The sequence below is a fragment of the Hydractinia symbiolongicarpus genome, chromosome 11 (genome assembly GCF_029227915.1).
Source record: "Hydractinia symbiolongicarpus strain clone_291-10 chromosome 11, HSymV2.1, whole genome shotgun sequence".
Taxonomy (NCBI): Eukaryota; Metazoa; Cnidaria; class Hydrozoa; order Anthoathecata; family Hydractiniidae; genus Hydractinia; species Hydractinia symbiolongicarpus.
Genome location: NC_079885.1, coordinates 18,371,671 through 18,390,932, shown reverse-complemented (window position 1 = coordinate 18,390,932; position 19,262 = coordinate 18,371,671). Strand labels below are relative to the sequence as shown.

Sequence of the window (19,262 nt, the reverse complement as noted above, 5' to 3'; positions counted from 1 at the left end):
GTAGGCAATACGTCGTACTAGTGGCTTGCGTTACATCTAGTTTGTTTCTACTGCAGTTCGACTCCTTTGGTTGTCTCTGAACTTTATTTCTTTCCTCGAGCCGATTTTGATTAGCTCGTATGTATTATTCTGCTAAAAAAAAAAAAAACTTGTGAGCGGGATACGGCCGAAAGGCCCTTGGCTCAACCCCTGCCGTCTGCGGCCTTCACTCTTCGCATTTGGAAAGCCATTGAGTGGACCGTGCTTACCAAGTCTCTGTGAGCGAGATGAGAGATAGGCCCGCGTATGGCCTCCTGCACGTTTTTTTCATTTAGACTAGTGATCGTCCCGCCGAAGCGAGACAGTAGAAAAATCGTCTATATACTCATCGTTTTGGCCTTCTCCACGGAAATCTTTAGTAAAAGGCGAAAGATTTGTGCGTGAACTGAAGAAAGCCCAGAGTTGTCGTAAGTCGGCGCGACCTGTTGTGCCTTCGAGCCGACTTAACCTTTGCTTGTGGTGTGCCGCTTGCCAGTGTGTCCGTTCGTAGAGGACGCTTAAAAGGTGCTGCATCGTGAGGTGTAGACTTGACACAAGGACTTTCACCTTTCTGATCTACATCACCTAGTTGAGTGCGTTCGCGTGAATCACTAGGAAGTTGCGTTCGCTGTCTCGGAGAGTGTGGTCCCTGTAGGCAATACGTCGTACTAGTGGCTTGCGTTACATCTAGTTTGTTTCTACTGCAGTTCGACTCCTTTGGTTGTCTCTGAACTTTATTTCTTTCCTCGAGCCGATTTTGATTAGCTCGTATGTATTATTCTGCTAAAAAAAAAAAAAACTTGTGAGCGGGATACGGCCGAAAGGCCCTTGGCTCAACCCCTGCCGTCTGCGGCCTTCACTCTTCGCATTTGGAAAGCCATTGAGTGGACCGTGCTTACCAAGTCTCTGTGAGCGAGATGAGAGATAGGCCCGCGTATGGCCTCCTGCACGTTTTTTCATTTAGACTAGTGATCGTCCCGCCGAAGCGAGACAGTAGAAAAATCGTCTATATACTCATCGTTTTGGCCTTCTCCACGGAAATCTTTAGTAAAAGGCGAAAGATTTGTGCGTGAACTGAAGAAAGCCCAGAGTTGTCGTAAGTCGGCGCGACCTGTTGTGCCTTCGAGCCGACTTAACCTTTGCTTGTGGTGTGCCGCTTGCCAGTGTGTCCGTTCGTAGAGGACGCTTAAAAGGTGCTGCATCGTGAGGTGTAGACTTGACACAAGGACTTTCACCTTTCTGATCTACATCACCTAGTTGAGTGCGTTCGCGTGAATCACTAGGAAGTTGCGTTCGCTGTCTCGGAGAGTGTGGTCCCTGTAGGCAATACGTCGTACTAGTGGCTTGCGTTACATCTAGTATGTTTCTACTGCAGTTCGACTCCTTTGGTTGTCTCTGAACTTTATTTCTTTCCTCGAGCCGATTTTGATTAGCTCGTATGTATTATTCTGCTAAAAAAAAAAAAACTTGTGAGCGGGATACGGCCGAAAGGCCCTTGGCTCAACCCCTGCCGTCTGCGGCCTTCACTCTTCGCATTTGGAAAGCCATTGAGTGGACCGTACTTACCAAGTCTCTGTGAGCGAGATGAGAGATAGGGCGGCGTATGGCCTCCTGCACGTTTTTTCATTTAGACTAGTGATCGTCCCGCCGAAGCGAGACAGTAGAAAAATCGTCTATATACTCATCGTTTTGGCCTTCTCCACGGAAATCTTTAGTAAAAGGCGAAAGATTTGTGCGTGAACTGAAGAAAGCCCAGAGTTGTCGTAAGTCGGCGCGACCTGTTGTGCCTTCGAGCCGACTTAACCTTTGCTTGCGGTGTGCCGCTTGCCAGTGTGTCCGTTCGTAGAGGACGCTTAAAAGGTGCTGCATCGTGAGGTGTAGACTTGACACAAGGACTTTCACCTTTCTGATCTACATCACCTAGTTGAGTGCGTTCGCGTGAATCACTAGGAAGTTGCGTTCGCTGTCTCGGAGAGTGTGGTCCCTGTAGGCAATACGTCGTACTAGTGGCTTGCGTTACATCTAGTTTGTTTCTACTGCAGTTCGACTCCTTTGGTTGTCTCTGAACTTTATTTCTTTCCTCGAGCCGATTTTGATTAGCTCGTATGTATTATTCTGCTAAAAAAAAAAAAAAACTTGTGAGCGGGATACGGCCGAAAGGCCCTTGGCTCAACCCCTGCCGTCTGCGGCCTTCACTCTTCGCATTTGGAAAGCCATTGAGTGGACCGTGCTTATTAAGTCTCTGTGAGCGAGATGAGAGATAGGCCCGCGTATGGCCTCCTGCATGTTTTTTCATTTAGACTAGTGATCGTCCCGCCGAAGCGAGACAGTAGAAAAATCGTCTATATACTCATCGTTTTGGCCTTCTCCACGGAAATCTTTAGTAAAAGGCGAAAGATTTGTGCGTGAAATGAAGAAAGCCCAGAGTTGTCGTAAGTCGGCGCGACCTGTTGTGCCTTCGAGCCGACTTAACCTTTGCTTGTGGTGTGCCGCTTGCCAGTGTGTCCGTTCGTAGAGGACGCTTAAAAGGTGCTGCATCGTGAGGTGTAGACTTGACACAAGGACTTTCACCTTTCTGATCTACATCACCTAGTTGAGTGCGTTCGCGTGAATCACTAGGAAGTTGCGTTCGCTGTCTCGGAGAGTGTGGTCCCTGTAGGCAATACGTCGTACTAGTGGCTTGCGTTACATCTAGTTTGTTTCTACTGCAGTTCGACTCCTTTGGTTGTCTCTGAACTTTATTTCTTTCCTCGAGCCGATTTTGATTAGCTCGTATGTATTATTCTGCTAAAAAAAAAAAAAAACTTGTGAGCGGGATACGGCCGAAAGGCCCTTGGCTCAACCCCTGCCGTCTGCGGCCTTCACTCTTCGCATTTGGAAAGCCATTGAGTGGACCGTGCTTACCAAGTCTCTGTGAGCGAGATGAGAGATAGGCCTGCGTATGCCCTCCTGCACGTTTTTTCATTTAGACTAGTGATCGTCCCGCCGAAGCGAGACAGTAGAAAAATCGTCTATATACTCATCGTTTTGGCCTTCTCCACGGAAATCTTTAGTAAAAGGCGAAAGATTTGTGCGTGAACTGAAGAAAGCCCAGAGTTGTCGTAAGTCGGCGCGACCTGTTGTGCCTTCGAGCCGACTTAACCTTTGCTTGTGGTGTGCCGCTTGCCAGTGTGTCCGTTCGTAGAGGACGCTTAAAAGGTGCTGCATCGTGAGGTGTAGACTTGACACAAGGACTTTCACCTTTCTGATCTACATCACCTAGTTGAGTGCGTTCGCGTGAATCACTAGGAAGTTGCGTTCGCTGTCTCGGAGAGTGTGGTCCCTGTAGGCAATACGTCGTACTAGTGGCTTGCGTTACATCTAGTTTGTTTCTACTGCAGTTCGACTCCTTTGGTTGTCTCTGAACTTTATTTCTTTCCTCGAGCCGATTTTGATTAGCTCGTATGTATTATTCTGCTAAAAAAAAAAAAAACTTGTGAGCGGGATACGGCCGAAAGGCCCTTGGCTCAACCCCTGCCGTCTGCGGCCTTCACTCTTCGCATTTGGAAAGCCATTGAGTGGACCGTGCTTACCAAGTCTCTGTGAGCGAGATGAGAGATAGGCCCGCGTATGGCCTCCTGCACGTTTTTTCATTTAGACTAGTGATCGTCCCGCCGAAGCGAGACAGTAGAAAAATCGTCTATATACTCATCGTTTTGGCCTTCTCCACGGAAATCTTTAGTAAAAGGCGAAAGATTTGTGCGTGAACTGAAGAAAGCCCAGAGTTGTCGTAAGTCGGCGCGACCTGTTGTGCCTTCGAGCCGACTTAACCTTTGCTTGTGGTGTGCCGCTTGCCAGTGTGTCCGTTCGTAGAGGACGCTTAAAAGGTGCTGCATCGTGAGGTGTAGACTTGACACAAGGACTTTCACCTTTCTGATCTACATCACCTAGTTGAGTGCGTTCGCGTGAATCACTAGGAAGTTGCGTTCGCTGTCTCGGAGAGTGTGGTCCCTGTAGGCAATACGTCGTACTAGTGGCTTGCGTTACATCTAGTTTGTTTCTACTGCAGTTCGACTCCTTTGGTTGTCTCTGAACTTTATTTCTTTCCTCGAGCCGATTTTGATTAGCTCGTATGTATTATTCTGCTAAAAAAAAAAAAAACTTGTGAGCGGGATACGGCCGAAAGGCCCTTGGCTCAACCCCTGCCGTCTGCGGCCTTCACTCTTCGCATTTGGAAAGCCATTGAGTGGACCGTGCTTACCAAGTCTCTGTGAGCGAGATGAGAGATAGGCCCGCGTATGGCCTCCTGCACGTTTTTTCATTTAGACTAGTGATCGTCCCGCCGAAGCGAGACAGTAGAAAAATCGTCTATATACTCATCGTTTTGGCCTTCTCCACGGAAATCTTTAGTAAAAGGCGAAAGATTTGTGCGTGAACTGAAGAAAGCCCAGAGTTGTCGTAAGTCGGCGCGACCTGTTGTGCCTTCGAGCCGACTTAACCTTTGCTTGTGGTGTGCCGCTTGCCAGTGTGTCCGTTCGTAGAGGACGCTTAAAAGGTGCTGCATCGTGAGGTGTAGACTTGACACAAGGACTTTCACCTTTCTGATCTACATCACCTAGTTGAGTGCGTTCGCGTGAATCACTAGGAAGTTGCGTTCGCTGTCTCGGAGAGTGTGGTCCCTGTAGGCAATACGTCGTACTAGTGGCTTGCGTTACATCTAGTATGTTTCTACTGCAGTTCGACTCCTTTGGTTGTCTCTGAACTTTATTTCTTTCCTCGAGCCGATTTTGATTAGCTCGTATGTATTATTCTGCTAAAAAAAAAAAAACTTGTGAGCGGGATACGGCCGAAAGGCCCTTGGCTCAACCCCTGCCGTCTGCGGCCTTCACTCTTCGCATTTGGAAAGCCATTGAGTGGACCGTACTTACCAAGTCTCTGTGAGCGAGATGAGAGATAGGGCGGCGTATGGCCTCCTGCACGTTTTTTCATTTAGACTAGTGATCGTCCCGCCGAAGCGAGACAGTAGAAAAATCGTCTATATACTCATCGTTTTGGCCTTCTCCACGGAAATCTTTAGTAAAAGGCGAAAGATTTGTGCGTGAACTGAAGAAAGCCCAGAGTTGTCGTAAGTCGGCGCGACCTGTTGTGCCTTCGAGCCGACTTAACATTTGCTTGCGGTGTGCCGCTTGCCAGTGTGTCCGTTCGTAGAGGACGCTTAAAAGGTGCTGCATCGTGAGGTGTAGACTTGACACAAGGACTTTCACCTTTCTGATCTACATCACCTAGTTGAGTGCGTTCGCGTGAATCACTAGGAAGTTGCGTTCGCTGTCTCGGAGAGTGTGGTCCCTGTAGGCAATACGTCGTACTAGTGGCTTGCGTTACATCTAGTTTGTTTCTACTGCAGTTCGACTCCTTTGGTTGTCTCTGAACTTTATTTCTTTCCTCGAGCCGATTTTGATTAGCTCGTATGTATTATTCTGCTAAAAAAAAAAAAAAACTTGTGAGCGGGATACGGCCGAAAGGCCCTTGGCTCAACCCCTGCCGTCTGCGGCCTTCACTCTTCGCATTTGGAAAGCCACTGAGTGGACCGTGCTTACCAAGTCTCTGTGAGCGAGATGAGAGATAGGCCCGCGTATGGCCTCCTGCACGTTTTTTCATTTAGACTAGTGATCGTCCCGCCGAAGCGAGACAGTAGAAAAATCGTCTATATACTCATCGTTTTGGCCTTCTCCACGGAAATCTTTAGTAAAAGGCGAAAGATTTGTGCGTGAACTGAAGAAAGCCCAGAGTTGTCGTAAGTCGGCGCGACCTGTTGTGCCTTCGAGCCGACTTAACCTTTGCTTGTGGTGTGCCGCTTGCCAGTGTGTCCGTTCGTAGAGGACGCTTAAAAGGTGCTGCATCGTGAGGTGTAGACTTGACACAAGGACTTTCACCTTTCTGATCTACATCACCTAGTTGAGTGCGTTCGCGTGAATCACTAGGAAGTTGCGTTCGCTGTCTCGGAGAGTGTGGTCCCTGTAGGCAATACGTCGTACTAGTGGCTTGCGTTACATCTAGTTTGTTTCTACTGCAGTTCGACTCCTTTGGTTGTCTCTGAACTTTATTTCTTTCCTCGAGCCGATTTTGATTAGCTCGTATGTATTATTCTGCTAAAAAAAAAAAAAAAAATTGTGAGGGGGATACGGCCGAAAGGCTCTTGGCTCAACCCCTGCCGTCTGCGGCCTTCACTCTTCGCATTTGGAAAGCCATTGAGTGGACCGTGCTTACCAAGTCTCTGTGAGCGAGATGAGAGATAGGGCGGCGTATGGCCTCCTGCACGTTTTTTCATTTAGACTAGTGATCGTCCCGCCGAAGCGAGACAGTAGAAAAATCGTCTATATACTCATCGTTTTGGCCTTCTCCACGGAAATCTTTAGTAAAAGGCGAAAGATTTGTGCGTGAACTGAAGAAAGCCCAGAGTTGTCGTAAGTCGGCGCGACCTGTTGTGCCTTCGAGCCGACTTAACCTTTGCTTGTGGTGTGCCGCTTGCCAGTGTGTCCGTTCGTAGAGGACGCTTAAAAGGTGCTGCATCGTGAGGTGTAGACTTGACACAAGGACTTTCACCTTTCTGATCTACATCACCTAGTTGAGTGCGTTCGCGTGAATCACTAGGAAGTTGCGTTCGCTGTCTCGGAGAGTGTGGTCCCTGTAGGCAATACGTCGTACTAGTGGCTTGCGTTACATCTAGTTTGTTTCTACTGCAGTTCGACTCCTTTGGTTGTCTCTGAACTTTATTTCTTTCCTCGAGCCGATTTTGATTAGCTCGTATGTATTATTCTGCTAAAAAAAAAAAAAACTTGTGAGCGGGATACGGCCGAAAGGCCCTTGGCTCAACCCCTGCCGTCTGCGGCCTTCACTCTTCGCATTTGGAAAGCCATTGAGTGGACCGTGCTTACCAAGTCTCTGTGAGCGAGATGAGAGATAGGCCCGCGTATGGCCTCCTGCACGTTTTTTCATTTAGACTAGTGATCGTCCCGCCGAAGCGAGACAGTAGAAAAATCGTCTATATACTCATCGTTTTGGCCTTCTCCACGGAAATCTTTAGTAAAAGGCGAAAGATTTGTGCGTGAACTGAAGAAAGCCCAGAGTTGTCGTAAGTCGGCGCGACCTGTTGTGCCTTCGAGCCGACTTAACCTTTGCTTGTGGTGTGCCGCTTGCCAGTGTGTCCGTTCGTAGAGGACGCTTAAAAGGTGCTGCATCGTGAGGTGTAGACTTGACACAAGGACTTTCACCTTTCTGATCTACATCACCTAGTTGAGTGCGTTCGCGTGAATCACTAGGAAGTTGCGTTCGCTGTCTCGGAGAGTGTGGTCCCTGTAGGCAATACGTCGTACTAGTGGCTTGCGTTACATCTAGTATGTTTCTACTGCAGTTCGACTCCTTTGGTTGTCTCTGAACTTTATTTCTTTCCTCGAGCCGATTTTGATTAGCTCGTATGTATTATTCTGCTAAAAAAAAAAAAACTTGTGAGCGGGATACGGCCGAAAGGCCCTTGGCTCAACCCCTGCCGTCTGCGGCCTTCACTCTTCGCATTTGGAAAGCCATTGAGTGGACCGTGCTTACCAAGTCTCTGTGAGCGAGATGAGAGATAGGCCCGCGTATGGCCTCCTGCACGTTTTTTTCATTTAGACTAGTGATCGTCCCGCCGAAGCGAGACAGTAGAAAAATCGTCTATATACTCATCGTTTTGGCCTTCTCCACGGAAATCTTTAGTAAAAGGCGAAAGATTTGTGCGTGAACTGAAGAAAGCCCAGAGTTGTCGTAAGTCGGCGCGACCTGTTGTGCCTTCGAGCCGACTTAACCTTTGCTTGTGGTGTGCCGCTTGCCAGTGTGTCCGTTCGTAGAGGACGCTTAAAAGGTGCTGCATCGTGAGGTGTAGACTTGACACAAGGACTTTCACCTTTCTGATCTACATCACCTAGTTGAGTGCGTTCGCGTGAATCACTAGGAAGTTGCGTTCGCTGTCTCGGAGAGTGTGGTCCCTGTAGGCAATACGTCGTACTAGTGGCTTGCGTTACATCTAGTTTGTTTCTACTGCAGTTCGACTCTTTTGGTTGTCTCTGAACTTTATTTCTTTCCTCGAGCCGATTTTGATTAGCTCGTATGTATTATTCTGCTAAAAAAAAAAACTTGTGAGCGGGATACGGCCGAAAGGCCCTTGGCTCAACCCCTGCCGTCTGCGGCCTTCACTCTTCGCATTTGGAAAGCCATTGAGTGGACCGTACTTACCAAGTCTCTGTGAGCGAGATGAGAGATAGGGCGGCGTATGGCCTCCTGCACGTTTTTTCATTTAGACTAGTGATCGTCCCGCCGAAGCGAGACAGTAGAAAAATCGTCTATATACTCATCGTTTTGGCCTTCTCCACGGAAATCTTTAGTAAAAGGCGAAAGATTTGTGCGTGAACTGAAGAAAGCCCAGAGTTGTCGTAAGTCGGCGCGACCTGTTGTGCCTTCGAGCCGACTTAACCTTTGCTTGTGGTGTGCCGCTTGCCAGTGTGTCCGTTCGTAGAGGACGCTTAAAAGGTGCTGCATCGTGAGGTGTAGACTTGACACAAGGACTTTCACATTTCTGATCTACATCACCTAGTTGAGTGCGTTCGCGTGAATCACTAGGAAGTTGCGTTCGCTGTCTCGGAGAGTGTGGTCCCTGTAGGCAATACGTCGTACTAGTGGCTTGCGTTACATCTAGTTTGTTTCTACTGCAGTTCGACTCCTTTGGTTGTCTCTGAACTTTATTTCTTTCCTCGAGCCGATTTTGATTAGCTCGTATGTATTATTCTGCTAAAAAAAAAAAAAACTTGTGAGCGGGATACGGCCGAAAGGCCCTTGGCTCAACCCCTGCCGTCTGCGGCCTTCACTCTTCGCATTTGGAAAGCCATTGAGTGGACCGTGCTTACCAAGTCTCTGTGAGCGAGATGAGAGATAGGGCGGCGTATGGCCTCCTGCACGTTTTTTCATTTAGACTAGTGATCGTCCCGCCGAAGCGAGACAGTAGAAAAATCGTCTATATACTCATCGTTTTGGCCTTCTCCACGGAAATCTTTAGTAAAAGGCGAAAGATTTGTGCGTGAACTGAAGAAAGCCCAGAGTTGTCGTAAGTCGGCGCGACCTGTTGTGCCTTCGAGCCGACTTAACCTTTGCTTGTGGTGTGCCGCTTGCCAGTGTGTCCGTTCGTAGAGGACGCTTAAAAGGTGCTGCATCGTGAGGTGTAGACTTGACACAAGGACTTTCACCTTTCTGATCTACATCACCTAGTTGAGTGCGTTCGCGTGAATCACTAGGAAGTTGCGTTCGCTGTCTCGGAGAGTGTGGTCCCTGTCGGCAATACGTCGTACTAGTGGCTTGCGTTACATCTAGTTTGTTTCTACTGCAGTTCGACTCCTTTGGTTGTCTCTGAACTTTATTTCTTTCCTCGAGCCGATTTTGATTAGCTCGTATGTATTATTCTGCTAAAAAAAAAAAAAACTTGTGAGCGGGATACGGCCGAAAGGCCCTTGGCTCAACCCCTGCCGTCTGCGGCCTTCACTCTTCGCATTTGGAAAGCCATTGAGTGGACCGTGCTTACCAAGTCTCTGTGAGCGAGATGAGAGATAGGGCGGCGTATGGCCTCCTGCACGTTTTTTCATTTAGACTAGTGATCGTCCCGCCGAAGCGAGACAGTAGAAAAATCGTCTATATACTCATCGTTTTGGCCTTCTCCACGGAAATCTTTAGTAAAAGGCGAATGATTTGTGCGTGAACTGAAGAAAGCCCAGAGTTGTCGTAAGTCGGCGCGACCTGTTGTGCCTTCGAGCCGACTTAACCTTTGCTTGTGGTGTGCCGCTTGCCAGTGTGTCCGTTCGTAGAGGACGCTTAAAAGGTGCTGCATCGTGAGGTGTAGACTTGACACAAGGACTTTCACCTTTCTGATCTACATCACCTAGTTGAGTGCGTTCGCGTGAATCACTAGGAAGTTGCGTTCGCTGTCTCGGAGAGTGTGGTCCCTGTAGGCAATACGTCGTACTAGTGGCTTGCGTTACATCTAGTTTGTTTCTACTGCAGTTCGACTCCTTTGGTTGTCTCTGAACTTTATTTCTTTCCTCGAGCCGATTTTGATTAGCTCGTATGTATTATTCTGCTAAAAAAAAAAAAAACTTGTGAGCGGGATACAGCCGAAAGGCCCTTGGCTCAACCCCTGCCGTCTGCGGCCTTCACTCTTCGCATTTGGAAAGCCATTGAGTGGACCGTGCTTACCAAGTCTCTGTGAGCGAGATGAGAGATAGGCCCGCGTATGGCCTCCTGCACGTTTTTTCATTTAGACTAGTGATCGTCCCGCCGAAGCGAGACAGTAGAAAAATCGTCTATATACTCATCGTTTTGGCCTTCTCCACGGAAATCTTTAGTAAAAGGCGAAAGATTTGTGCGTGAACTGAAGAAAGCCCAGAGTTGTCGTAAGTCGGCGCGACCTGTTGTGCCTTCGAGCCGACTTAACCTTTGCTTGTGGTGTGCCGCTTGCCAGTGTGTCCGTTCGTAGAGGACGCTTAAAAGGTGCTGCATCGTGAGGTGTAGACTTGACACAAGGACTTTCACCTTTCTGATCTACATCACCTAGTTGAGTGCGTTCGCGTGAATCACTAGGAAGTTGCGTTCGCTGTCTCGGAGAGTGTGGTCCCTGTAGGCAATACGTCGTACTAGTGGCTTGCGTTACATCTAGTTTGTTTCTACTGCAGTTCGACTCCTTTGGTTGTCTCTGAACTTTATTTCTTTCCTCGAGCCGATTTTGATTAGCTCGTATGTATTATTCTGCTAAAAAAAAAAAAAAAACTTGTGAGCGGGATACGGCCGAAAGGCCCTTGGCTCAACCCCTGCCGTCTGCGGCCTTCACTCTTCGCATTTGGAAAGCCATTGAGTGGACCGTGCTTACCAAGTCTCTGTGAGCGAGATGAGAGATAGGCCCGCGTATGGCCTCCTGCACGTTTTTTCATTTAGACTAGTGATCGTCCCGCCGAAGCGAGACAGTAGAAAAATCGTCTATATACTCATCGTTTTGGCCTTCTCCACGGAAATCTTTAGTAAAAGGCGAAAGATTTGTGCGTGAACTGAAGAAAGCCCAGAGTTGTCGTAAGTCGGCGCGACCTGTTGTGCCTTCGAGCCGACTTAACCTTTGCTTGTGGTGTGCCGCTTGCCAGTGTGTCCGTTCGTAGAGGACGCTTAAAAGGTGCTGCATCGTGAGGTGTAGACTTGACACAAGGACTTTCACCTTTCTGATCTACATCACCTAGTTGAGTGCGTTCGCGTGAATCACTAGGAAGTTGCGTTCGCTGTCTCGGAGAGTGTGGTCCCTGTAGGCAATACGTCGTACTAGTGGCTTGCGTTACATCTAGTTTGTTTCTACTGCAGTTCGACTCCTTTGGTTGTCTCTGAACTTTATTTCTTTCCTCGAGCCGATTTTGATTAGCTCGTATGTATTATTCTGCTAAAAAAAAAAAAAAAACTTGTGAGCGGGATACGGCCGAAAGGCCCTTGGCTCAACCCCTGCCGTCTGCGGCCTTCACTCTTCGCATTTGGAAAGCCATTGAGTGGACCGTGCTTACCAAGTCTCTGTGAGCGAGATGAGAGATAGGCCCGCGTATGGCCTCCTGCACGTTTTTTCATTTAGACTAGTGATCGTCCCGCCGAAGCGAGACAGTAGAAAAATCGTCTATATACTCATCGTTTTGGCCTTCTCCACGGAAATCTTTAGTAAAAGGCGAAAGATTTGTGCGTGAACTGAAGAAAGCCCAGAGTTGTCGTAAGTCGGCGCGACCTGTTGTGCCTTCGAGCCGACTTAACCTTTGCTTGTGGTGTGCCGCTTGCCAGTGTGTCCGTTCGTAGAGGACGCTTAAAAGGTGCTGCATCGTGAGGTGTAGACTTGACACAAGGACTTTCACCTTTCTGATCTACATCACCTAGTTGAGTGCGTTCGCGTGAATCACTAGGAAGTTGCGTTCGCTGTCTCGGAGAGTGTGGTCCCTGTAGGCAATACGTCGTACTAGTGGCTTGCGTTACATCTAGTTTGTTTCTACTGCAGTTCGACTCTTTTGGTTGTCTCTGAACTTTATTTCTTTCCTCGAGCCGATTTTGATTAGCTCGTATGTATTATTCTGCTAAAAAAAAAAAAAACTTGTGAGCGGGATACGGCCGAAAGGCCCTTGGCTCAACCCCTGCCGTCTGCGGCCTTCACTCTTCGCATTTGGAAAGCCATTGAGTGGACCGTACTTACCAAGTCTCTGTGAGCGAGATGAGAGATAGGGCGGCGTATGGCCTCCTGCACGTTTTTTCATTTAGACTAGTGATCGTCCCGCCGAAGCGAGACAGTAGAAAAATCGTCTATATACTCATCGTTTTGGCCTTCTCCACGGAAATCTTTAGTAAAAGGCGAAAGATTTGTGCGTGAACTGAAGAAAGCCCAGAGTTGTCGTAAGTCGGCGCGACCTGTTGTGCCTTCGAGCCGACTTAACCTTTGCTTGTGGTGTGCCGCTTGCCAGTGTGTCCGTTCGTAGAGGACGCTTAAAAGGTGCTGCATCGTGAGGTGTAGACTTGACACAAGGACTTTCACATTTCTGATCTACATCACCTAGTTGAGTGCGTTCGCGTGAATCACTAGGAAGTTGCGTTCGCTGTCTCGGAGAGTGTGGTCCCTGTAGGCAATACGTCGTACTAGTGGCTTGCGTTACATCTAGTTTGTTTCTACTGCAGTTCGACTCCTTTGGTTGTCTCTGAACTTTATTTCTTTCCTCGAGCCGATTTTGATTAGCTCGTATGTATTATTCTGCTAAAAAAAAAAAAAAACTTGTGAGCGGGATACGGGCGAAAGGCCCTTGGCTCAACCCCTGCCGTCTGCGGCCTTCACTCTTCGCATTTGGAAAGCCATTGAGTGGACCGTGCTTACCAAGTCTCTGTGAGCGAGATGAGAGATAGGCCCGCGTATGGCCTCCTGCACGTTTTTTCATTTAGACTAGTGATCGTCCCGCCGAAGCGAGACAGTAGAAAAATCGTCTATATACTCATCGTTTTGGCCTTCTCCACGGAAATCTTTAGTAAAAGGCGAAAGATTTGTGCGTGAACTGAAGAAAGCCCAGAGTTGTCGTAAGTCGGCGCGACCTGTTGTGCCTTCGAGCCGACTTAACCTTTGCTTGTGGTGTGCCGCTTGCCAGTGTGTCCGTTCGTAGAGGACGCTTAAAAGGTGCTGCATCGTGAGGTGTAGACTTGACACAAGGACTTTCACCTTTCTGATCTACATCACCTAGTTGAGTGCGTTCGCGTGAATCACTAGGAAGTTGCGTTCGCTGTCTCGGAGAGTGTGGTCCCTGTAGGCAATACGTCGTACTAGTGGCTTGCGTTACATCTAGTTTGTTTCTACTGCAGTTCGACTCCTTTGGTTGTCTCTGAACTTTATTTCTTTTCTCGAGCCGATTTTGATTAGCTCGTATGTATTATTCTGCTAAAAAAAAAAAAAACTTGTGAGCGGGATACGGCCGAAAGGCCCTTGGCTTAACCCCTGCCGTCTGCGGCCTTCACTCTTCGCATTTGGAAAGCCATTGAGTGGACCGTGCTTACCAAGTCTCTGTGAGCGAGATGAGAGATAGGCCCGCGTATGGCCTCCTGCACGTTTTTTCATTTAGACTAGTGATCGTCCCGCCGAAGCGAGACAGTAGAAAAATCGTCTATATACTCATCGTTTAGGCCTTCTCCACGGAAATCTTTAGTAAAAGGCGAAAGATTTGTGCGTGAACTGAAGAAAGCCCAGAGTTGTCGTAAGTCGGCGCGACCTGTTGTGCCTTCGAGCCGACTTAACCTTTGCTTGTGGTGTGCCGCTTGCCAGTGTGTCCGTTCGTAGAGGACGCTTAAAAGGTGCTGCATCGTGAGGTGTAGACTTGACACAAGGACTTTCACCTTTCTGATCTACATCACCTAGTTGAGTGCGTTCGCGTGAATCACTAGGAAGTCGCGTTCGCTGTCTTGGAGAGTGTGGTCCCTGTAGGCAATACGTCGTACTAGTGGCTTGCGTTACATCTAGTTTGTTTCTACTGCAGTTCGACTCCTTTGGTTGTCTCTGAACTTTATTTCTTTCCTCGAGCCGATTTTGATTAGCTCGTATGTATTATTCTGCTAAAAAAAAAAAAACTTGTGAGCGGGATACGGCCGAAAGGCCCTTGGCTCAACCCCTGCCGTCTGCGGCCTTCACTCTTCGCATTTGGAAAGCCATTGAGTGGACCGTACTTACCAAGTCTCTGTGAGCGAGATGAGAGATAGGGCGGCGTATGGCCTCCTGCACGTTTTTTCATTTAGACTAGTGATCGTCCCGCCGAAGCGAGACAGTAGAAAAATCGTCTATATACTCATCATTTTGGCCTTCTCCACGGAAATCTTTAGTAAAAGGCGAAAGATTTGTGCGTGAACTGAAGAAAGCCCAGAGTTGTCGTAAGTCGGCGCGACCTGTTGTGCCTTCGAGCCGACTTAACCTTTGCTTGTGGTGTGCCGCTTGCCAGTGTGTCCGTTCGTAGAGGACGCTTAAAAGGTGCTGCATCGTGAGGTGTAGACTTGACACAAGGACTTTCACCTTTCTGATCTACATCACCTAGTTGAGTGCGTTCGCGTGAATCACTAGGAAGTTGCGTTCGCTGTCTCGGAGAGTGTGGTCCCTGTAGGCAATACGTCGTACTAGTGGCTTGCGTTACATCTAGTTTGTTTCTAATGCAGTTCGACTCCTTTGGTTGTCTCTGAACTTTATTTCTTTCCTCGAGCCGATTTTGATTAGCTCGTATGTATTATTCTGCTAAAAGAAAAAAAAAACTTGTGAGCGGGATACGGCCGAAAGGCCCTTGGCTCAACCCCTGCCGTCTGCGGCCTTCACTCTTCGCATTTGGAAAGCCATTGAGTGGACCGTGCTTACCAAGTCTCTGTGAGCGAGATGAGAGATAGGCCCGCGTATGGCCTCCTGCACGTTTTTTCATTTAGACTAGTGATCGTCCCGCCGAAGCGAGACAGTAGAAAAATCGTCTATATACTCATCGTTTTGGCCTTCTCCACGGGAATCTTTAGTAAAAGGCGAAAGATTTGTGCGTGAACTGAAGAAAGCCCAGAGTTGTCGTAAGTCGGCGCGACCTGTTGTGCCTTCGAGCCGACTTAACCTTTGCTTGTGGTGTGCCGCTTGCCAGTGTGTCCGTTCGTAGAGGACGCTTAAAAGGTGCTGCATCGTGAGGTGTAGACTTGACACAAGGACTTTCACCTTTCTGATCTACATCACCTAGTTCAGTGCGTTCGCGTGAATCACTAGGAAGTTGCGTTCGCTGTCTCGGAGAGTGTGGTCCCTGTAAGCAATACGTCGTACTAGTGGCTTGCGTTACATCTAGTTTGTTTCTACTGCAGTTCGACTCCTTTGGTTGTCTCTGAACTTTATTTTTTCCTCGAGCCGATTTTGATTAGCTCGTATGTATTATTCTGCTAAAAAAAAAAAAAACCTTGTGAGCGGGATACGTCCGAAAGGCCCTTGGCTCAACCCCTGCCGTCTGCGGCCTTCACTCTTCGCATTTGGAAAGCCATTGAGTGGACCGTGCTTACCAAGTCTCTGTGAGCGAGATGAGAGATAGGCCGGCGTATGGCCTCCTGCACGTTTTTTCATTTAGACTAGTGATCGTCCCGCCGAAGCGAGACAGTAGAAAAATCGTCTATATACTCATCGTTTTGGCCTTCTCCACGGAAATCTTTAGTAAAAGGCGAAAGATTTGTGCGTGAACTGAAGAAAGCCCAGAGTTGTCGTAAGTCGGCGCGACCTGTTGTGCCTTCGAGCCGACTTAACCTTTGCTTGTGGTGTGCCGCTTGCCAGTGTGTCCGTTCGTAGAGGACGCTTAAAAGGTGCTGCATCGTGAGGTGTAGACTTGACACAAGGACTTTCACCTTTCTGATCTACATCACCTAGTTGAGTGCGTTCGCGTGAATCACTAGGAAGTTGCGTTCGCTGTCTCGGAGAGTGTGGTCCCTGTAGGCAATACGTCGTACTAGTGGCTTGCGTTACATCTAGTTTGTTTCTACTGCAGTTCGACTCCTTTGGTTGTCTCTGAACTTTATTTCTTTCCTCGAGCCGATTTTGATTAGCTCGTATGTATTATTCTGCTAAAAGAAAAAAAAAACTTGTGAGCGGGATACGGCCGAAAGGCCCTTGGCTCAACCCCTGCCGTCTGCGGCCTTCACTCTTCGCATTTGGAAAGCCATTGAGTGGACCGTGCTTACCAAGTCTCTGTGAGCGAGATGAGAGATAGGCCCGCGTATGGCCTCCTGCACGTTTTTTCATTTAGACTAGTGATCGTCCCGCCGAAGCGAGACAGTAGAAAAATCGTCTATATACTCATCGTTTTGGCCTTCTCCACGGAAATCTTTAGTAAAAGGCGAAAGATTAGTGCGTGAACTGAAGAAAGCCCAGAGTTGTCGTAAGTCGGCGCGACCTGTTGTGCCTTCGAGCCGACTTAACCTTTGCTTGTGGTGTGCCGCTTGCCAGTGTGTCCGTTCGTAGAGGACGCTTAAAAGGTGCTGCATCGTGAGGTGTAGACTTGACACAAGGACTTTCACCTTTCTGATCTACATCACCTAGTTGAGTGCGTTCGCGTGAATCACTAGGAAGTTGCGTTCGCTGTCTCGGAGAGTGTGGTCCCTGTAGGCAATACGTCGTACTAGTGGCTTGCGTTACATCTAGTTTGTTTCTACTGCAGTTCGACTCCTTTGGTTGTCTCTGAACTTTATTTCTTTCCTCGAGCCGATTTTGATTAGCTCGTATGTATTATTCTGCTAAAAAAAAAAAAAAACTTGTGAGCGGGATACGGCCGAAAGGCCCTTGGCTCAACCCCTGCCGTCTGCGGCCTTCACTCTTCGCATTTGGAAAGCCATTGAGTGGACCGTGCTTACCAAGTCTCTGTGAGCGAGATGAGAGATAGGCCCGCGTATGGCCTCCTGCACGTTTTTTCATTTAGACTAGTGATCGTCCCGCCGAAGCGAGTCAGTAGAAAAATCGTCTATATACTCATCGTTTTGGCCTTCTCCACGGAAATCTTTAGTAAAAGGCGAAAGATTTGTGCGTGAACTGAAGAAAGCCCAGAGTTGTCGTAAGTCGGCGCGACCTGTTGTGCCTTCGAGCCGACTTAACCTTTGCTTGTGGTGTGCCGCTTGCCAGTGTGTCCGTTCGTAGAGGACGCTTAAAAGGTGCTGCATCGTGAGGTGTAGACTTGACACAAGGACTTTCACCTTTCTGATCTACATCACCTAGTTGAGTGCGTTCGCGTGAATCACTAGGAAGTTGCGTTCGCTGTCTCGGAGAGTGTGGTCCCTGTAGGCAATACGTCGTACTAGTGGCTTGCGTTTCATTTAGTTTGTTTCTACTGCAGTTCGATTCCTTTGGTTGTCTCTAAACTTTATTTCTTTCCTCGAGCCGATTTTGATTAGCTCGTATGTATTATTCTGCTAAAAAAAAAAAAAAACTTGTGAGCGGGATACGGCCGAAAGGCCCTTGGCTCAACCCCTGCCGTCTGCGGCCTTCACTCTTCGCATTTGGAAAGCCATTGAGTGGACCGTGCTTACCAAGTCTCTGTGAGCGAGATGAGAGATAGGCCCGCGTATGGCCTCCTGCACGTTTTTTCATTTAGACTAGTGATCGTCCCGCCGAAGCGAGACAGTAGAAAAATCGTCTATATACTCATCGTTTTGGCCTTCTCCACGGAAATCTTTAGTAAAAGGCGAAAGATTTGTGCGTGAACTGAAGAAAGCCCAGAGTTGTCGTAAGTCGGCGCGACCTGTTGTGCCTTCGAGCCGACTTAACCTTTGCTTGTGGTGTGCCGCTTGCCAGTGTGTCCGTTCGTAGAGGACGCTTAAAAGGTGCTGCATCGTGAGGTGTAGACTTGACACAAGGACTTTCACCTTTCTGATCTACATCACCTAGTTGAGTGCGTTCGCGTGAATCACTAGGAAGTTGCGTTCGCTGTCTCGGAAAGTGTGGTCCCTGTAGGCAATACGTCGTACTAGTGGCTTGCGTTACATCTAGTTTGTTTCTACTGCAGTTCGACTCCTTTGGTTGTCTCTGAACTTTATTTCTTTCCTCGAGCCGATTTTGATTAGCTCGTATGTATTATTCTGCTAAAAAAAAAAAAAAACTTGTGAGCGGGATACGGCCGAAAGGCCCTTGGCTCAACCCCTGCCGTCTGCGGCCTTCACTCTTCGCATTTGGAAAGCCATTGAGTGGACCGTGCTTACCAAGTCTCTGTGAGCGAGATGAGAGATAGGGCGGCGTATGGCCTCCTGCACGTTTTTTCATTTAGACTAGTGATCGTCCCGCCGAAGCGAGACAGTAGAAAAATCGTCTATATACTCATCGTTTTGGCCTTCTCCACGGAAATCTTTAGTAAAAGGCGAAAGATTTGTGCGTGAACTGAAGAAAGCCCAGAGTTGTCGTAAGTCGGCGCGACCTGTTGTGCCTTCGAGCCGACTTAACCTTTGCTTGTGGTGTGCCGCTTGCCAGTGTGTCCGTTCGTAGAGGACGCTTAAAAGGTGCTGCATCGTGAGGTGTAGACTTGACACAAGGACTTTCACCTTTCTGATCTACATCACCTAGTTGAGTGCGTTCGCGTGAATCACTAGGAAGTTGCGTTCGCTGTCTCGGAGAGTGTGGTCCCTGTAGGCAATACGTCGTACTAGTGGCTTGCGTTACATCTAGTTTGTTTCTACTGCAGTTCGACTCCTTTGGTTGTCTCTGAACTTTATTTCTTTCCTCGAGCCGATTTTGATTAGCTCGTATGTATTATTCTGCTAAAAAAAAAAAAAAACTTGTGAGCGGGATACGGCCGAAAGGCCCTTGGCTCAACCCCTGCCGTCTGCGGCCTTCACTCTTCGCATTTGGAAAGCCATTGAGTGGACCGTGCTTACCAAGTCTCTGTGAGCGAGATGAGAGATAAGCCCGCGTATGGCCTCCTGCACGTTTTTTCATTTAGACTAGTGATCGTCCCGCCGAAGTGAGACAGTAGAAAAATCGTCTATATACTCATCGTTTTGGCCTTCTCCACGGAAATCTTTAGTAAAAGGCGAAAGATTTGTGCGTGAACTGAAGAAAGCCCAGAGTTGTCGTAAGTCGGCGCGACCTGTTGTGCCTTCGAGCCGACTTAACCTTTGCTTGTGGTGTGCCGCTTGCCAGTGTGTCCGTTCGTAGAGGACGCTTAAAAGGTGCT

The 19,262-nt window shown here is 48.3% G+C and overlaps 29 non-coding genes across 29 annotated transcripts; all 29 read right to left on the bottom strand.

Annotated features, from left to right (window-relative positions):
• Positions 1-323: 323 nt before the first annotated feature.
• LOC130619181 (U5 spliceosomal RNA) lies at positions 324-444 on the bottom strand. The gene has a single exon (XR_008979924.1). It is a non-coding gene; the product is annotated as a U5 spliceosomal RNA (small nuclear RNA).
• A 547-nt stretch (positions 445-991) lies between these two features.
• Positions 992-1,112, bottom strand: LOC130619179 (U5 spliceosomal RNA). The gene has a single exon (XR_008979922.1). It is a non-coding gene; the product is annotated as a U5 spliceosomal RNA (small nuclear RNA).
• A 546-nt stretch (positions 1,113-1,658) lies between these two features.
• LOC130619178 (U5 spliceosomal RNA) lies at positions 1,659-1,779 on the bottom strand. The gene has a single exon (XR_008979921.1). It is a non-coding gene; the product is annotated as a U5 spliceosomal RNA (small nuclear RNA).
• Positions 1,780-2,327: 548 nt separating this feature from the next.
• Positions 2,328-2,448, bottom strand: LOC130618834 (U5 spliceosomal RNA). Its single transcript, XR_008979578.1, has one exon. It is a non-coding gene; the product is annotated as a U5 spliceosomal RNA (small nuclear RNA).
• Positions 2,449-2,996: 548 nt separating this feature from the next.
• On the bottom strand, positions 2,997-3,117 carry LOC130619177 (U5 spliceosomal RNA). The gene has a single exon (XR_008979919.1). It is a non-coding gene; the product is annotated as a U5 spliceosomal RNA (small nuclear RNA).
• A 547-nt stretch (positions 3,118-3,664) lies between these two features.
• Positions 3,665-3,785, bottom strand: LOC130619176 (U5 spliceosomal RNA). Its single transcript, XR_008979918.1, has one exon. It is a non-coding gene; the product is annotated as a U5 spliceosomal RNA (small nuclear RNA).
• A 547-nt stretch (positions 3,786-4,332) lies between these two features.
• Positions 4,333-4,453, bottom strand: LOC130619175 (U5 spliceosomal RNA). The gene has a single exon (XR_008979917.1). It is a non-coding gene; the product is annotated as a U5 spliceosomal RNA (small nuclear RNA).
• A 546-nt stretch (positions 4,454-4,999) lies between these two features.
• LOC130619174 (U5 spliceosomal RNA) lies at positions 5,000-5,120 on the bottom strand. The gene has a single exon (XR_008979916.1). It is a non-coding gene; the product is annotated as a U5 spliceosomal RNA (small nuclear RNA).
• A 548-nt stretch (positions 5,121-5,668) lies between these two features.
• LOC130619172 (U5 spliceosomal RNA) lies at positions 5,669-5,789 on the bottom strand. Its single transcript, XR_008979915.1, has one exon. It is a non-coding gene; the product is annotated as a U5 spliceosomal RNA (small nuclear RNA).
• A 549-nt stretch (positions 5,790-6,338) lies between these two features.
• LOC130619171 (U5 spliceosomal RNA) lies at positions 6,339-6,459 on the bottom strand. The gene has a single exon (XR_008979914.1). It is a non-coding gene; the product is annotated as a U5 spliceosomal RNA (small nuclear RNA).
• A 547-nt stretch (positions 6,460-7,006) lies between these two features.
• LOC130619170 (U5 spliceosomal RNA) lies at positions 7,007-7,127 on the bottom strand. The gene has a single exon (XR_008979913.1). It is a non-coding gene; the product is annotated as a U5 spliceosomal RNA (small nuclear RNA).
• A 547-nt stretch (positions 7,128-7,674) lies between these two features.
• On the bottom strand, positions 7,675-7,795 carry LOC130619169 (U5 spliceosomal RNA). Its single transcript, XR_008979912.1, has one exon. It is a non-coding gene; the product is annotated as a U5 spliceosomal RNA (small nuclear RNA).
• A 544-nt stretch (positions 7,796-8,339) lies between these two features.
• LOC130619167 (U5 spliceosomal RNA) lies at positions 8,340-8,460 on the bottom strand. The gene has a single exon (XR_008979910.1). It is a non-coding gene; the product is annotated as a U5 spliceosomal RNA (small nuclear RNA).
• A 547-nt stretch (positions 8,461-9,007) lies between these two features.
• On the bottom strand, positions 9,008-9,128 carry LOC130619166 (U5 spliceosomal RNA). The gene has a single exon (XR_008979908.1). It is a non-coding gene; the product is annotated as a U5 spliceosomal RNA (small nuclear RNA).
• A 547-nt stretch (positions 9,129-9,675) lies between these two features.
• On the bottom strand, positions 9,676-9,796 carry LOC130619943 (U5 spliceosomal RNA). The gene has a single exon (XR_008980680.1). It is a non-coding gene; the product is annotated as a U5 spliceosomal RNA (small nuclear RNA).
• Positions 9,797-10,343: 547 nt separating this feature from the next.
• LOC130619165 (U5 spliceosomal RNA) lies at positions 10,344-10,464 on the bottom strand. The gene has a single exon (XR_008979907.1). It is a non-coding gene; the product is annotated as a U5 spliceosomal RNA (small nuclear RNA).
• A 549-nt stretch (positions 10,465-11,013) lies between these two features.
• Positions 11,014-11,134, bottom strand: LOC130619164 (U5 spliceosomal RNA). Its single transcript, XR_008979906.1, has one exon. It is a non-coding gene; the product is annotated as a U5 spliceosomal RNA (small nuclear RNA).
• Positions 11,135-11,683: 549 nt separating this feature from the next.
• Positions 11,684-11,804, bottom strand: LOC130619163 (U5 spliceosomal RNA). The gene has a single exon (XR_008979905.1). It is a non-coding gene; the product is annotated as a U5 spliceosomal RNA (small nuclear RNA).
• Positions 11,805-12,351: 547 nt separating this feature from the next.
• LOC130619161 (U5 spliceosomal RNA) lies at positions 12,352-12,472 on the bottom strand. Its single transcript, XR_008979904.1, has one exon. It is a non-coding gene; the product is annotated as a U5 spliceosomal RNA (small nuclear RNA).
• Positions 12,473-13,020: 548 nt separating this feature from the next.
• LOC130619160 (U5 spliceosomal RNA) lies at positions 13,021-13,141 on the bottom strand. The gene has a single exon (XR_008979903.1). It is a non-coding gene; the product is annotated as a U5 spliceosomal RNA (small nuclear RNA).
• A 547-nt stretch (positions 13,142-13,688) lies between these two features.
• Positions 13,689-13,809, bottom strand: LOC130619662 (U5 spliceosomal RNA). Its single transcript, XR_008980400.1, has one exon. It is a non-coding gene; the product is annotated as a U5 spliceosomal RNA (small nuclear RNA).
• A 546-nt stretch (positions 13,810-14,355) lies between these two features.
• LOC130618815 (U5 spliceosomal RNA) lies at positions 14,356-14,476 on the bottom strand. The gene has a single exon (XR_008979560.1). It is a non-coding gene; the product is annotated as a U5 spliceosomal RNA (small nuclear RNA).
• Positions 14,477-15,024: 548 nt separating this feature from the next.
• Positions 15,025-15,145, bottom strand: LOC130619883 (U5 spliceosomal RNA). Its single transcript, XR_008980619.1, has one exon. It is a non-coding gene; the product is annotated as a U5 spliceosomal RNA (small nuclear RNA).
• A 547-nt stretch (positions 15,146-15,692) lies between these two features.
• On the bottom strand, positions 15,693-15,813 carry LOC130619159 (U5 spliceosomal RNA). The gene has a single exon (XR_008979902.1). It is a non-coding gene; the product is annotated as a U5 spliceosomal RNA (small nuclear RNA).
• A 548-nt stretch (positions 15,814-16,361) lies between these two features.
• Positions 16,362-16,482, bottom strand: LOC130619855 (U5 spliceosomal RNA). The gene has a single exon (XR_008980593.1). It is a non-coding gene; the product is annotated as a U5 spliceosomal RNA (small nuclear RNA).
• A 548-nt stretch (positions 16,483-17,030) lies between these two features.
• Positions 17,031-17,151, bottom strand: LOC130619776 (U5 spliceosomal RNA). Its single transcript, XR_008980515.1, has one exon. It is a non-coding gene; the product is annotated as a U5 spliceosomal RNA (small nuclear RNA).
• Positions 17,152-17,699: 548 nt separating this feature from the next.
• Positions 17,700-17,820, bottom strand: LOC130619158 (U5 spliceosomal RNA). Its single transcript, XR_008979901.1, has one exon. It is a non-coding gene; the product is annotated as a U5 spliceosomal RNA (small nuclear RNA).
• Positions 17,821-18,368: 548 nt separating this feature from the next.
• LOC130619157 (U5 spliceosomal RNA) lies at positions 18,369-18,489 on the bottom strand. Its single transcript, XR_008979900.1, has one exon. It is a non-coding gene; the product is annotated as a U5 spliceosomal RNA (small nuclear RNA).
• A 547-nt stretch (positions 18,490-19,036) lies between these two features.
• On the bottom strand, positions 19,037-19,158 carry LOC130619741 (U5 spliceosomal RNA). The gene has a single exon (XR_008980479.1). It is a non-coding gene; the product is annotated as a U5 spliceosomal RNA (small nuclear RNA).
• Between the last annotated feature and the right edge of the window lie 104 nt (positions 19,159-19,262).